We start from the raw sequence: 16,028 nt of genomic DNA, 5'->3' as shown, positions 1-16,028 counted from the left end.
CGATTAATTAAGTGAAGGTAGAATTTTTACTGATTTGGTTCCAGCTCCAAATTCCAGTTTTATCTCCTGCCGTCCCCATTGCAAATGGGGTCTCCATACAGACCAGTTCCCCAATGTTCACATTCTGTGCTTTCCCATATCCCTGCCTTTGCTCTCTCGATTCCTATAGCCTGGGTTGCCATTCCCGTTTGTCTGTAACCAAATGAAGCTCATCGTTCCAGGCCTATCTTAGGTGTCTTTTCCATCGTGAAACCACCCCCTACCTCTCTCTCCTTTAACTCACCAAGCTTTATTGTTATCTTTGCTGTGTATGTCTTCTCTCTTTTTTTTTTTTTTTAAAGGTTTTATTGGGGAAGGGGAGCAGGACATTATTGGGGAACAGTGTGTATTTCCAGGACTTTTTTCCAAGTCAAGTTGTTGTCCTTTCAGTCTTAGTTGTGGAAGGTGCAGCTCAGCTCCAGGTCCAGTTGCCGTTGCTAGTTGCAGGGGGCGCAGCCCACCATCCCTTGCAGGAGTTGAGGAATTGAACTGGTAACCTTGTGGTTGAGAGCCCACTGGCCCATGTGGGAATGGAACCAGCAGCCTTGGGAGTTAGGAGCATGGAGCTCTAACCCCCTGAGCCACCGGGCCGGCTCCTGTCTCTCTTTTTTAAGTACAGTTATTCGGTGTGTTAGTTTTACATCCCCGATGAAGCAGTAAATTCTTCAAAGCTGGATCCATTTTTGTCTCCTGTGTCTAGGCTACATATAGAAGGTCATCAGTAAACTTAATATAATCAATAAATATATATTTTAATGAATATGTTTATTCACAAGGTTATTGTCTATGTTGCATGTATTTGGATTTATTTAAAGAAAACATTTATTTTTCTAGGACAGGAGGAAAAAAAGAGAACTAAAAACAAAAAAGAAAAACAAGGAGCACACAATTAGAGGAATAACACCTGCAATTTTTTTCAAAGGAAATATTTTGGGGCAGTGGAACTGGGATTGTATTTTTTTTTTTTATTGTTTTGGCTTTGGGCTTTCATATTAGAAAGCCAATTAATATTTACCATTTCTCTGTGTCATAAGGTAACTAATACAACGGAGAACAGGTTTGATACAAGTAAAAGAAAGATACCCTTTATATCATTTCAAACCCTCTGTGCTTTCTCTCGCGTATGCTTTTCTATGGTTTTAACAGTTGTCAGTCTGATTCTGCATGGCTTAGAAGTGTTTCAAACAGTTATTCCATCTCCTTCACTGCTTTTCAAACACTGTTTTAGAGGCTGATATAGGTCAACCTTACTATATGCATACTCGCATAACATACATTCAGTTTTATACTTTTAGAGCACCACTCCATTTTACTTGTGTGGAAGGTTTCTGCTGATACAAGTTATGCTCCTCTAATGAAAGCTCTGAAGAAAATATAGTCTCTTCTTGTTCCGAAGGCAGACAAATAAAAATACAGTCATGCTCAATGACCTCTTCCTCAACAATTGTCTTTCAATCAGCTACTGGGTATGCAGAACCCTGTAATATATTAATTACTAGATTAAGACTGATTAACAGTCTTAACTAAGAAGAAACTGATAGATGTAGTGTACAATTTTCACATCTCTAAGTGCACATTATTGGTGTCCCATGGATGTGTAAGGACAACAGCATCCATATCTCAGCTCTCTAAAGGGACTGTCTTATATCCTTCAGAATTGATATGCAAGCCTTTCTCCCTGACGTACGTCTCAGAGCAAGTCACAACGGATGCAGTTGTGGCTGCTTTATCGTGTCTCCATCCACCCCAATCTCTTTCTGGTTTTTGGCTTCCATTATATTTATAGGCATTGTCATTTTCACAAAGATTGGTGTTAATTTGCCAGCATGTGTTGTGAATGAAATTTTAAATTTGTATCAGAAGACCTGATTTTGGGTCCTGATTCTTCCATTTAATTAGTTTAGGGGACTTGGGTGAGTCAGTCAGTTGACCATGCAAGCCTGAATTTATTTGTTCACAAATGGACGAGAGAAAATAACCATCTCTTAGAGTTGCGAGGAACAAATAGCAAAATTCAGTTGATACAAATTGTATACCAATATATAAAACATTACTTGCTAGAGTTGAACAATAATAGAATATATGAGTTCTGGGGGAAAAGTACAATTTTCTACTTCTCTCCTCCAGTAGAAACTTTTTATTAAAGAACCAGATGAACACCTTGCAGATTTTATATGTAAATCAAAAGCAAATGTAGCACAAGCCAACTTCTGAAAAGTTAATCTCTTCAAGGGTTATTACTTAATGAAGGAGCATATTTTGTAGTTTTATCTAAAATGAAGTGGTTCTTATTATAAGAAGATTAAAGCATTGTTTAAGTCTGCCCCCCATAAGTTTAACACAAAGGTTTTATTTGAATATAAATAAAGAGCTAGGTTTTAGTTAGATATGAAGAAGATGATTTGACTAATTCCTATGTAAAAGCTTTTCCTTATTCTTTGGAGGCACATGTGCACACATAGGTATCTACAGTTCTGTACATACTTAATCCTTATTTCACATGATATCTAAACTATTGACAATTGATTTTTATCATATTGTAATTATTGTATAGGTGCTTAGTGTTTTTTCATGTTTTGCAAAATAATTTTACTATTATACATTCTTATAAATAAGAAACAAATTTCTAATTATAAATAAGAAATACCACTGTCTCTAAAGTGTTTATTTTATGTGTGTACTTATGTATAAAGTGCATTTTATATGATAGTAATTTATAGAAAGTTTTAAGATTGCTGCATATTTGCTCTCTGAATTTATCCAATGTATTCCTTCAGATATACTGAGGGGATTTTTATTTTATTTTATACAAACTAAGTAGATTTTGCATGCTAACTTGGAATGAATTGTTGAGCAGGACTAAAACATAAATGGTTTGATAGTATAAATAGTATATGTTGAGTAGTATCTTAGAGTGATGTGGGAGGGCATACATGGTGCCTGATTTTAAATAATTTTAAAAATGAGTATAACAGAACTTTGCATAACACTTTGCAGGTATGTCCCTTTTGTAACGTAGTTAATAGAGTAGAATCAAAAAGCTTTCACCAAATCTCAAAGAAGCCATCTTTTCAAGACAGATATTCTGAGTTTTTAGGAACTTATTGGTTAGAAATGCGATAAATTATCACTTGTGGGAGTAATATTTTAACTTTAGATATTTATGATTGCCAAAATTTAATGGGATTAAGAGTAACCAGGGGAGTTTGTTTAAAATATAGATTCCTGGTCTTTATCCTCAGCAGGTCTAGTGTAGGTCCCAGGAATACATATTTTTAACAGTCAACTCCCCGTGACAAATTCAGATGATCTAAGATTCTTTCTTGGGCATTAATATCCCAGAACAAAAAGTGGTACTGTTAATAAACTGTTGATAGTTATTTGAGTTTATTAGCCAGCTACCAATGCATTGTGATTTACCCTGGAAAGCTGGTGATTGCATTTTAAGTGCATGTGATGCTGATAGAAACATATAGAATTTTAATCACTGTCTCATTAGAATGGTATAGTGGGCTCTTCAGGTTTCCTCACATGTTATAGCTTTTCTAGAATGCACAGAACATTATGGGCAATTAAAATAATTAGGAAAGGGGTGTTCCTTTTCTATTTAGCAAAGGAGCTAAACCTCAAGCTGTCATATTACCATGTTTCCCCGAAAATAAGACCTAGCTGAACAATCAGCTCTAATGCATCTTTTGGAGCAAAAATTAATATAAAACCAGATATTATATTATATTATATTATATTATCATATCCAGTCTTATATTATAGTAAAGTAAGACCAGGTCTTATGTCAATTTTTGATCCAAAAGATGCATTAGAACTGATTATCCGGCTAGGTCTTATTTTTGGGGAAACAGGGTAGTTTGTTCATAGTGTATTCAGTACTTTACTCTTTTGGAAAGTACAAAATCCTAAGAATAAAATCTTTGCTCTCATCTCCTCAGAAGTGTGATTTTATTTATACTCTGACAGCATGGTAAAATCACATTGACACAAAGATAATAATAGAAGCATTGGAAATGCCCACATTTTGCCAACCAACCATCTTGTCTTTAGAAAATCTGGTTTCAGGTACTTTATTATTCTATGAACTGTTTTAATATCTGAGAAAGTTTGAGGAGGGCAAAGTGAGGGGAGAATGCATTATTTTGTAGCAGGACATATGTGCATTGGCAAAATCCCACAAGAGTATATACCTACTGTGGTTATTTTAATTGAAGTACATGCCACTTCAGGAGAATACTTCATTCCAGAATCAAAAATGACTGCAAGAGGGGAAATTACCACAAGGGAAAATGTGTTTGGGTCTACATGAGTTCACCAGAGTTCTAGTGTGCCTTAGCTAGTTTGATAACGCCTTGCATTATTTATAGCAGTTGTCAGAAACCATTTCCTTTAGTCAGTTAGTGTATAAGAAAAAAAAAGAGGTGGAGCAGGATATTTGCTGACATTCTTCAAAATAAGGTGTAAAAAAAGCATTCCCTTAATCATATGACATTGTACTGTCAGAGATTTTCCAAATACAACATTTTGTTTTTATTAATAAGAATAGTAATCTCTATATTGTTTGTTTTAATAGTCTGTCAACTCAAACATTCAAATTGTCAGCCTCTGTTCTTTGGCAAATAATTACAAAATATAAGTATTGTAATTGTTTTAACAATGAAATGATTTATTTTGAAATACCAGGAGTTGGAAGACTGATTTTCCAAATGTTACCATTGATTAGCTGCCATGTAAGGGCTAACAGTTCAAAATATTTTGCAAATTACAATGACAAGAATTTAGTTCTATTTGTAGGAATAAAAGATATATACCTTTTGCCCATTCCCACAATAGAAATTTACAATCTGGATTTAGGGATGGTATCTTTTTAAGTTCTAATATAGATTTAACAAATACAGAAAAGCATGTTATTCATTGTTTGTAGAGGTACATATTGGTAAACATTATCTGGGAAAAGTTTTTTGTTCAAGTTCAAAGTTAATATACACATAGACTGTACGGTCTCTAGTATTTGTATTATTAAAACCACTCAAATGTAAGCATAGTTTGGTACATACATTTGCAACATTGTTTAAAGTAATGATGAAAACTTAGTATTTACTCACCTGACCATTAGTAAAGAAGTAGACATATAGTGAAGTAATACATAGTTAAAAAGTATTTATGTTGTCTATTTCTATTGACAAAGAAAAGTCATTAACATATACTGTAAAAACCAAGTCTCAGAACAATATGTTCAGTAGGTTTCCATCATTGCTATAAAAGTGATAAACTGTATGTATATGTGTATACAAAGAAATAAAGGACTAGATACATCATACTAATGATAGTTGTTACCCTTGGGATGAGAGGGGTCTGATTTGGCAGTGGAGGGAGGGGAAATTCAGTTGGACTCTTAATAAAATCCTTCTGTATGGTTTAAATTTATTACAGTGAAAACACATTTATTTAGCAATGTCTAAAACCAAAAAAAGGGGGGAGGGGAAGGAAGGAAGGGAGAAAGGAAGAAAAGAAGGAATAAAGAAAAAGATGTTATTAATGTACATGATTCATTTAAATTACTTGCTAGAGATTTCTGTTCATCATTTGAACTTACATTTTACTGTTTTTTTCCATTATTATTTAGTAGTATGTATCTCTGTATAGGTAATAGCCTTACAATTTATACCCACACTCCTCAATACATAAGAAAAAAGCAGAACCGTAGTTAAGAGTGTATATTGTTAATTCTTTGACTTTGAAATAATTCAGATTATTGTGGTCACTGGTAATGTAGAAAGTCTAGACATGAAGGAAGAAAAAAGGCTCAAATTTTAAGTAAACAATATTTGGTTCAAATTTTAGTTTGCTCTTGAGCCTTTACATTTCTAATATGAAATCCTTCATTTTCATTCTCTAATCACAACAGATGATAGGTTTTTATTTTACTTTATTTCACATTTTCTTAATGTGAGCCTCACAAGGACATGGCATTTGAAAGCATGTTTGCAAACGTTCCTGCAAATGAATGACTTAGATTCCGCTCTGCATTATTGTTTGACGCGTATGTAATGTTTCAGTTCTTAAGTCTGTTAGTTATTTAAGGAAATAGGGTTGTAACATAAAGTGTGGTAAACGATTTATGTATATATATAAATTTAGTTATCATGGAAACAAATGACCTCTTTATCCTGTGAATCTTATGTTTTCAGACTTGTAGAATCTCTCAGTGTGTTTTTCTTTTTTATAATTTAAGTCTTATCTAAAGTATTGAGGTTGGCACAAACAAATATGCCTCCTTGTAACCACCCTTTTAAAGAACTGTGGAACTTTTGAAATTTCATGCTCTTGCAAACTACAGTCTGAACAGTTCTGGGTTATAATATAGCAGTTGCAGTAATATTAGTGTAATTTGTTGTTTTTCAACATCTCAGACCTAGTTAAGAGTGTGAGTTATATATATGGAAACTTCCCCAAAGAATTTTTTAAGGTAGTACATTGAAGTAAAAGTAAGAGTTGTCAATGCATTTCTTTGTTTATAACATATCTTCCTCCTTTGAACTGGGGAAAAACAATTGGGTCTTCACACACTATTAGTCAGGGATAATAGGGATAAGTCTTATTTATATATGAGCATATGTGAATTTGTGACTTTTTTTTAAAAAAAAGCTCAAGTTAAACTGAGATTCTGGTATTTTATTGTTATTAAGAATTGATTCAGTTGACGTTGGTATATTATTAAGAGTATGTTTGAGATTATTTGTATCTTTTAGATCAAATATATGCATCAATAGAATAACCATAGAATTATAAATTGTGTAACACCTTTGTGGCTTGGGTCGTTGTAAACTTTGCAATAAGACCTACATTTGTGAAACTATAGGGACTTTTACTAATTAGATGGAAAGGAGGAAATGTTTATGTATGGTGTTATACCATGGGAAATCCACAAACTCATTTAATTAGGATGTATTCAAGTAATACCTTACTATATTCATAACTGGTTTTATTCATTGTTTTCTGAAGAATAGTTATTTTAGGTCTCTTTATAAGCATAGATTTTACATACTTTCCTCATAATGATTAATAATTAAGCAACATACTTGGGAAATCTTTATTAGAAATAAGCCAGTAAAATTTCCTAGGTTAAGGTTACTATGTGAGGTTTTAAGTCAGACATCTGGAAATTCAAGATTTATCTGTTTAGATCAAGGTTTTGTGCTCAGATATAGTTGAGGGCTATTGCCACATTAAAATTTTAGAAATTCTGGAAAGTGTGGCAACTAGGATTGTCTGGTTCTAATAAAGATATGCTGTATATATAGACCAGATTTTTAAAATTTCTTCGCATGTTGATTTTATAATTAGTTCAATTATTTGAGCATGCTCAAATGGAAAACAGGCATAGATCATTTATGGAGAAGATCATAATGGCCACTGGTTGTGAGAATGATTTCTGCCATGGAAGGAAAGTTGGGACAGTGGGGCAGACAGGTATACATGCAGCAGATTTCACTGATGGATAGGGATCCGTGGGAATATTTCCTTAGTTCTCTCATTAATCAACTTCACACTTATTTTTCAGTTGTGTGGTAATGTTGTTAGGGAAGCATAGATGAATTTGCCACCATTCCTCAAGCAATGAAGGTCGTGTTTTAAAATGTATTTAGGCAGTGGTACCACCAATCTCACTGAGAAGCTATGTGTCGACATTGTTCAGAAGATATTAAGGCTAAAAATTAAAACTGAGATTTTGGCCCTTAGTTTACTATGTGAAATAAAATATAACTCCTTTAAGTAAACTTTAGAATCAAAACCCATAGTTATGGCATTGCATTGGGAATAGCAGTATCACAGTGCACTGCATTCCATTGTTCACAGTTTTGTCATGCTAATTTCAAATTGGTAAATTCCATTGGGTCAATGTATTGATCTTCCTGAAAATCGCCAAGATGGTAAGATTTGGTTTTCCTACTATGCAGCTCTTGAGCACATACCAGCATTATTAATTTGGTTGTATTCTGTATTTGGATTTCCTAACTATTTATTATTTTGAAATATTAAATGATATGGACAGATCAAAAATGACTCCCTGAGGCTATCAATGTAACTTCTTATACAATAAATAATTATAACATGAAATAGGATTAGTTTTCTCTAAAAATAAAATGATAAAATAGCATTCGTAGTGTTGTTTCATTATACTTGCTTGTAGAAGAGGTAAATGATGAAAGGCTGCCTGTTTGAAGAGCCTCACAAAAAATGCAAATTTTCCCTTCTTTCGCCAGAATTGAAGACTGATTCTGTCAAAAACTCCCAAATAATTGTTTAAATGTTTTTAATTTGCAAAGTCACATGTAACTGTTTCCAATTATTCTGCGGATTAAAAAAATATATCTTCCATCAACTTCACAATTAAGGAGGTATATAAATATGGTCCATGTTAACTTCATTACTTCCTGTTCTCTTTCCAATGAGTGGGGTTTGATGCTGGTTTCATTCAGTTACAGAAGTGACATCATGACATCTCCAGTGTATTAAACTATGTGTCAATAGCCCAGACCTTGTTACTTACAGAAGATACTTAGAAACTAGTATTCAGATGTACCAGTACTAAGAAAAAATTCAGCCATGTCTCTGATATTTATTCTTGGCTTACTCTGGACCAGGCACTGTTTTGATGCTGGCTATTTCATGGAGAACTAGCCTGAGAACTGCCTGCTGTCACGGAGCTTACGTTTTTATGGTAAAGGTAGAGATGATAATCAGAGCGTGACATAGGTACATGACGCTACACCAAACACTAACAAGTGCTATGGAGAAAAATAAAGCCGGGGAGGGGTCTGGCAAGTCTGGGCTAGTATTGAGAGGAACAGAAGGTTGGATACTTTTTTAAAACTTAAATTTATTGGGATGACATTGGTTAATAACATGTAAGTTTAAGGTGTACAATTCTATAATACATCATCTGTATATTGCGTTGTGTGTTCACTACCCAAAGTCTACTCTCCTTCCATCACCATGTATTAGCCCCCCCCCCCTTCTTCCGTCCCCCATCGCCCCTTCTCCTCTGGTAACCACTATACTGTTGTCTGTATTTATGAGTTCGTTTGCTTGTTTTGTTAGTTCATTTGTTGTTTTTTGTTTTGTATCCTACATATAAGTGAAATCGGATGGCTTTTGTCCTTTTCTGTCTGACTTCATGTATTCCACTTAACATGATACTCTCAAGATTCACCCACGCTGTTGCTATGGCACAATATTTTATTTTTTTTTTTTTATGACTCGAGTAGCATTTCACTGTATACATTACCTCCCACATCTTGATCCAGTGGTCGAAGGACACTTAGGTTGTTTCCATGTCTTGGCTATGGTGAATAAAGCTGCAGTGAACATAATGGTACTTACATGTTTACAAATAAGTGTTTTCAAATTTTTCTGGTAAATACCCAGAAGAGGGATTGCTAGGTTATATGATAGTTCTATGCTCAATTTGGGGGGGAACCACCATACTGTGTTCTATAGAAGCTGCGCCAATGTACAGTCCCACCAGCAGTGTGTGAGGGTTCCCTTTCCTCCACAACCTCTTCAACGCCTATCTCGTCTTACTGATAACAGCCATTCTGACAGGTGTGAGGTGCCTTTCCCCAGTAGCTACTGAAGTTGAGCATCTTTTCATGTACCTGTTGGCCATCTATCTGTATTGTTCTTGGAAAAAGTGTCTGTTCAGGTCCTCTGGTTGGATACTACTGATAATGGGCTGGAAAAGTTTCTAGGAAGGTAACTTTGCAGTAGAGGCCGGATGAAGGCCCATTTTGGCACAAAGCGAGTGACCTAGCATCCAAAGTGCAGTGAGCCGTTGCGATCTGTTTATCTTCTAATGATCTTAAGCTTTTTAAATATTTAATTTTGCCTGATACAGGGATCAATTCAAAATTCACTTTTTAATCATTGTGGAGAGGCTTCATGTTTTGTCTTAAACATAATTTCTTAAGGGACAACAATCATTTTCTCATTTGAGTGCAGATGGGTTAGTTGCTTTTGGAATTCTCATCTTTGGCAGTAGTACATCACCTGAGCAACACTCCTTGTTCTCCTTCCAACAAGAGACCACTGGATGGCTGGGGAATCAATCCTATGCGAATTTTAAAGGAATGCATTGGCATGCCTTAGATTACTTACATGAGTTGGTAAACACAACCTTGCTTTCCTTGGCCGCAGCTTGTCACCCATAACCAAGTGCAGTGTCAAGACCTGGACAGTCAAGCTGCCAATCCCGAGGATGTGCAGTTGAAAGATCTCTTTTTTCTCAGTAGTATTTCTAAAACCAGTTGTTTGCATATCTTCATTATTTTCGCCAATATAGTTCCTTAATCTTATTCTTTAAATTGTGTTTTGTTTAACTTGAGCCTCTTCCTGGCCCATAATAGCCATGCAGTCAGAGGCTTGATGAGCTAGTTTTAGCCTTCTGATGCACCTGTTAAAAGTATGCTGTTTCTGTATCACTTTAAAATTGCCATGGTGCTCCTACCAGGAGTGTGCTTCCCCCTCTTGGAGACCCATTGATCTCCGCTGTTTTTTATATGGAGTTGAATGCTGCTGAAGATTGCATTAACCCACTCAGGCCAGAGTTCCTTGCATCTAATAAATAACAACTTTGATCCTCTGGTAACTTCATGAGTAGAGAAATGGCCATCCAGACTCCAGAAATGCTTGGTTAATTACATACTGGTTAATTACATACTGAAATCTCTATTGATATTTGAGATAGACCCTGGGCAAAATTGTTCTGTGAGCTAACTTAGTGATCAATAGTTTTCCAAATACTTTCACTGTTTTAATATCATCCATCCATCCATCCATCCGTCCATTATCTATCAATCATCTATCTACTTATTTACTAATTTTATTTAGTAATTTACCAAATAAACTGCTAATTATGGACGTGTTGACACCAGTGAAGGGAGAGAGTATAGTTATGGTTTTGCGCAAGGGGCTCCTTTTTGTCTATTCCAAATATACACAGTGACGTCAGACATCGCTTCTAGTTAGATTAAAACTGTCTTAGGAAAAAAACAAACCAAAAAACAAACCCTGGAATAATTACTCAATTACTCAGTTAACTTCCTCAGTATGTAATCTATTCAAAATCAAAAGCTTGTTTAAAAAAAATCCGCAAAATTCCCAGTTAACTTTTCTGGGCTGTATTAGGACCGATCTGCCTATAGTTTGAGAAGAACTGAAATGATTAGTAAACCTATGTGACCGAGAACTTTAACCTTGCTCATAACGGCCGTTCAGTTCTCCAAAATGGAATTTTAATCTCATATCTTGTAAGCGTCTATATATCCTCTACATAGTGTCCACTTAGCCCTTGTATAGACAGTTCTACAAAGCTATTCACTGTTCGTTTAATGGTAATATATCCATTACTCCAATTAGTTATTAGTAAGTTCCCATGCTTTCTTTTTCTTCACTTTATCCTTGAACCTTTTCTTGATTTTCTTTCCTCTGTTGCTACATTTTCTTCTTTCCCTTTTTGTTTCCCTTCTTATATCTTACAGTAATATATATATATATATATATATATATATATATATATATATATATATGTATGTATATATATACATATATACATTTATATATATGTATATATATGTGATTTCTGATATCACTCATGGAGAAACTGGTTCTTGGTTCTTATGGCAGAATATGCTTGTGTATAGAACATGTCACATAATGTGAGGAACTATAGTTGAGTGTTTGGAATTTGATCAATTGGTTAAGAGAAGGGTTGTTGTTATGCCGGTTTTAAACAGTTTTGATTCTCTTTGCAAAACTGTTACATTCCCCAATCTTTTCTGTTGCTGTTGTTGTTCTTGCTGCTCAGGGAAGTTATTATAATATGTTGAAATATAGGCCAGAAATTCATCTCAGAACAATTTACCTATTAGTAAATAGCTTTACAGTAGCAGTATTTTCTTCAATAATTATTTACAAACAACACATATTTCTAGGGCAGATATGTTGGCAAGAATACTCACAATCTGGACATTACACACATTTCAACATTGTCTCTATCTGTAGAACAAAAATCCATTACTAGTTGAAGTAATGTTTTGGGAATTTAGTATTGATCCAAATCCTATAAAATCTTAATTTACCAAGACATTCAGTTATGAAGATTTTCAGTCTTCCCTGAAATTCTTCTATTAGAATAAGAAAGATTGCAAGATAATAATCTGATATCAGCAATTTAGTCAAGTCAATTTATAGAATGTAATCTAAATGTGTTACCTCGCGTACCCTATATTAGGGGCTGCAGCACACATTGCCAGGTACAGCTAGACTAGTAATGCATAAAGGTTGCTATCCATTCTTATCGCTTAGTGACCATGCCTGGCTAATTATAAATATTATCATCCTTGCCTATATATTTTATAATTAAATAGTATTTTCAGCTTTTAAATATATATCTATAATTCTTTCAGTAATACTTTTTGAAGTAAATAGAATTTCTCTGCTACATAAATTAAAAATAACTGAAACACCCATTTTGTAAGCATTTTAGTAATTAAAGTAATTTGGTACTTGAGCGGGACTAAGCCTGTATAACATGGCAGAAAGGAGAAATAACCAACTCTAGAAATGGATTTTATAGTTGTAATTAGATAACCACCAAGCAATAAAGATATTTCTAATAGTACCATTTTCCTTCCTCACAGTTTGAATCGCATAGAACACGATGAAATATTTTCTTGGGGTTGAGGATATATCCTTATATACTCATGCATGTTTATTCCTATCAGTTTGAATAAAATTTATCAATCATTTAAGAAAACATCTATTGCGTTTTGGAAGAAAAAAGGTTTTACATCCTCTTGTCAGGGTGTTAATAATAACCTCAGGCACAAAAGTACCAAGAGATACAAAGTACTGAGAATATTATGAGATGGAAAACTCTGTAGCATAGTTGGCCCAGCCTTACAGAGAAAGTGATACTTGAATAGCAATTTAAAAAAGAAGGCATTTGCTAAACTGAAGGGGTGAGGAAGTATGTGTCAAAGCAAACAAAGGGTTAGCATGTAACAAGTCCCAGAAGCTCACAGCAGCTCCTCTCTAAGAGGAAGGATACTGGAGTACAGCTCTGGGAGAAACCAAAAGGATAAAATGTGTCAGTTCAAGACAAGGGGAATGGTTCAAGAAAGCCAGAGTTGTAAATGTTGTTAGAGGTGAAGTCATGACAGCCTATGGATACCGGTAGTCTTTGGAGTTGGTTTAAACGGGAACATTGACGACTGGTGCTGAGCCCTAAAGTAATAGGTGTGGGGGTCACACTGACACAGATTCAGGAGTGAACAGGACAGGAAGAAGCAGAGCTATCGTGGGTTTAGATGACACTTGAGACATTTGTCTGGGAATGACAGATTAAGAGCATTCGGAAGAGGAGGACGCATAGCCAGGTACCCTCCCCTTTCTTCTGCCATGCCACCCATTCCATTTTGGAGCTTCTTCATCACTCTGAGGACTAAGTAATAGCTGAGGGAAAGGCAGGGCATTCGTGGACAGAGGGAATAGGAAGGGAAAGAAGTCTTGAGAAGGAAGTTTACCCATGGGGAGGAGAAGGGCAAACTTCAGCAAGATACAGGAAGTTTAAAGATGGGTGGCAGGAAGGTGCGAGAGAGTCCATGTCCAAGGGCCACTATTTGGACTATGAAATATTTGTGACATACAAGATCATGTGCTGTTGAGAGTGAAAGGAACATGGAGGAGGAGGGACTTGAGAGTGACAAAGGTTTAGGAAAGCTGCTGTGTGGAATGTGAGAGGGAGCTCTCCAGGGCCAGGGGGATTCCTGGGCAGTGGGAGGGCTTGAGTGACCCTGGAATATAGTCATTTATAGGGGCAGTGGTGGATATGTGTGTGTGTGTTTTAGTGTGTTTTAGTGTGTTCATGTGTTGTGTTCATATATGTATTTATATGGGAGTGTTCATATGGGTGTTTGTGTATTTTTGTGCCCTAGAGATAATTCCAGTCCAGGTAATAGTAAGCGATTATTTGATTTACCAGAGTTTATGGAGAGCCATCTATTTTTTTCATCACTATACTAGGTGACAGAGAAGATTGTTTCTGTCCTTGGGAACATGTAGTCTAGTGCGTCGGATACGTAAGGAAATAGAGCACTGTTAGGGGGCAGAGGAAAATAAGAGGAGGCAGTGTTAATATATAAGTGGGTAGAGATGGAGGAAGTGATACCTTGGAAGCTTCTTGGAGGAAGTGACATCTCTTTGATGGCTTCCAAAGGAAGTGAATGGTTGCAGGTGAGGCACTTTAAGATTCTCGAGAAAAGGACAGAAAAGATTGTTGACCGCAGATGTGGTACATGCTCAAGGCATGAAGTAGTTGAGAAATTCTGAATCGGAGCAAAGATTCAGGATGGTGGATGAATCTTAGAGTTTATGTCTGACTTGACTTTGTTTTTATAGAACTAGGAGTTAGGACCAGAAAAATTTTTGAAACCTGAAATATTTTTTGAGCATTGGTATGAGTTAGTTCTTTTTACTCTTTCTCAAAAGTTGTAGTCTTTGTCAATATTTTCCAAGCCAAGTATCTAGTAATTTTAAAAATTTTTAACGTTAAGAATGACTGCATTAATTCTAAAATCAATTTTAAAACATTTTGCTAGAGTAGCCATGTTTATATGTGTATAAAGATATTCATATATCCTAATTCAATTATATATTCTATATTACATCCATATTCTGATTTCCAGATTATAAATGTACCATCTGCTTGTTGACCATTTTCAGCCCTTGAAGAAGCGCATTGAAACACTGTTTATTACACTCTGTCGTTTTCTCTTTGGATTGTGAAACTTTTAGATACTAAAGCCCTGTTTCCTTTGTTGGTAACATTCATAAGGGAAAAAAAAAATATATGTAGACTTTTGTTTCTGTAACGACTGAGCGTTTTCTGAAAGTTTTTTCCATCTGATTGAAAGAGAAAGTAAGTTGTTAAAAGCAAAAAATACTTTGCTTATAAGGAAAAGACTTCTGTGCCGAGGTAGTAGATCCTTAGGCAACAGGGGATCCCCCACCCCGCAAACTCCGGCTCCATGCCTGCCTCTGAAGGGCATCATACTGCACAAATCAGATTGCTCACTTAATATTTAATGTTTTTGCGATGGAATCACTTTCTCCCCTGAGGTTGACTTCAGATTTGCCAGACACACTGACAACACTGCACTCCTTATTTTCCCCACATGACCTCAGCTTCTGCTTAAAAAATGTTCGAATAAAGGATGCTTTTGTTCATATCTCGCCTGCCTGTGATATATTGACAAAGTGTCTGCCGGCTGAATGGAATAGTTTTACAGTATGAGTGCTGCTTTCAGTGGAGGGGCAGGACTTGGGCTTTAGAAGGAAGTGAATTGGATAGGTCAGGAGAATGTACCATTTGTAAACACCCCTTTCCTTTTTTATTCACGTGTCAGGACAGCAGGAGCAGGCTGTTCAGTGCCCGTCCCTGCACAGAGCCTGAGGGAAAGCAGCTTGGAAGTCAGCTGCAATTTTTAAACCTTGCTTCCCCCCCACCCCCACCCGGGCAGTGCTCTTCACGTACTTGGACTTGTCTTAGAAGCTGTTTTGAAACTAACATGGTTTAGTCCACTAACTGCATGTTGGGTAAATTCAAAACCCACATGCTCGTCCTCTTGCAGTGGAATAAGTCACATCTGATGGACATTTTCTGTGCTTAGAGCATAGTAATGAACATCTGACAGGCGCGACCTTTCATAAGACAACCCACACTATTGGCTTTCTGCCCAGAATATTGCTGCAACACTATCTGTGATTGGTTATCTCTCTATCATGCATTGCTTCACAAGGGGAAACGGCCCCCTTTTTTAATAAATCTACGATGGCTGGCTGCAATATGCCTCACTGTAAGTATTCTGTGTGTGTGTGAGAGAGAGAGGGAGAGAGCGAGAGCGAGAGAGAGAGAG

The 16,028-nt window shown here is 35.7% G+C and overlaps 1 protein-coding gene across 21 annotated transcripts in view; it reads left to right on the top strand.

Moving 5' to 3' along the window:
- The window catches only part of MBNL1 (muscleblind like splicing regulator 1), a gene marked incomplete at its 5' end in the record, with an annotated part of 193,871 nt that overhangs the window by 35,667 nt on the left and 142,176 nt on the right, over window positions 1-16,028 (top strand). For 4 of the 21 annotated variants that reach the window (XM_081080086.1, XM_081080075.1, XM_081080065.1 and 1 more), the window contains one exon: window positions 15,554-15,968. The exons of the other annotated variants lie outside the window; for them this stretch is intronic. Of the gene's footprint in view, window positions 1-15,553; window positions 15,969-16,028 lie in introns of those variants that run through there. 21 annotated transcript variants of the gene reach the window in all.

The sequence above is a fragment of the Rhinolophus hipposideros genome (genome assembly GCF_964194185.1).
Source record: "Rhinolophus hipposideros genome assembly, chromosome: 2".
NCBI lineage: Eukaryota > Metazoa > Chordata > Mammalia > Chiroptera > Rhinolophidae > Rhinolophus > Rhinolophus hipposideros.
The sequence above is the reverse complement of the archived record's forward strand: the minus strand, read 5'-3'. Positions and strand labels throughout refer to the sequence as shown.